Here is a 1,204-nt window from a genome sequence, read left to right as displayed (position 1 = left end):
GTGTGTGTGTGTGTGTGTGTGTGTGTGTGTGTGTGTGTGTGTGTGTGTGTGTGTGTGTGTGTGTGTGTGTGTGTGTGTGTGTACATACAGTACCCTCCATAAGTTTGGGAACATCCTGTTTTACAGGAAAGCCATTATATGATACGATCTATACATTTTTGTTTTAAACACTTTATAAGACGTCTAAATGACGATAACTATTTAATGAGATTTCAAGATTATGAAGCGCATTTTAATTAAAATTCCATATTTTAATAGCATGTTATTAAATCTTTAATTGAAAAAAGACGAAATAAAAGTACATACATATATGTACGTTATCTATAATATAGATAACATATATATGTTTTATTTCGTTTTTTTTTTCAATTATTTACAAATAATTATTTACAAATCTATAAAACGTAGGGTATTCCCAAACTTGTGAAGGGTACTGTATATGTGTGTGCGTGTGTGCGCGCACACATATATTACTATATGTACGGGCAATATGATTAATGTAAGAACATTATATATAATGGCCGGCCAATATAGATAATGTCCGCTTGTTTTGGACAATGTGAATAATGTAAGTAAAAATGTTCAAATTAATAAAATTGACCGGTCATTATGAATAATGCCCCTGGACTAGTGAGAAATGTGATTAATAGATTGAAAGTCTAAAAATATCATTTAAAAAAATAGAGGCAAATGTTTATCTTTACCCCGCCCAAATGATTTTTCAGCGATCTCGATATTAATCTTGACTTTCAAAGAAGTCAAGATTATTGATTTTTTCCATCGCTTGTCATTAAAAAGTTGTGAACAGAACAATTTTTATCATTTCAGATAATGCGCTCCTAGGCGTGAGGGGAGGAGGTGGAGTGGGAGTTGCTTCAGGTGAAAGTCATAGTGGAAGGGATAAACATGATATGTGCAGTTGGACAATGTTTCTTTTTAAATCTCTGCTATCTATGAACTGTTCGCAGTGTGAGTAGCTACCCGTTTAAAAACTGATTCAGTACAGTTTTCTAACTGTTAAACGGTAAACATGGGACAGTAATCATAATTCCATTCGTTTTATTTTAAAATTGTCTTAAATAGTCTTAAGATGTCATAAGTCAATCTGAGGACTATATTAGCATCTTAAGATATTATTTAAAATAGTTTTAAAATAAAAATGGATTATGAATACCGCCCGTTTCACTGTTGGTAGTCCATGCAC

The sequence above is a fragment of the Atta cephalotes genome, assembly GCF_000143395.1.
Source record: "Atta cephalotes unplaced genomic scaffold scaffold00010, whole genome shotgun sequence".
NCBI lineage: Eukaryota > Metazoa > Arthropoda > Insecta > Hymenoptera > Formicidae > Atta > Atta cephalotes.
This window is presented reverse-complemented; position numbering follows the sequence as displayed.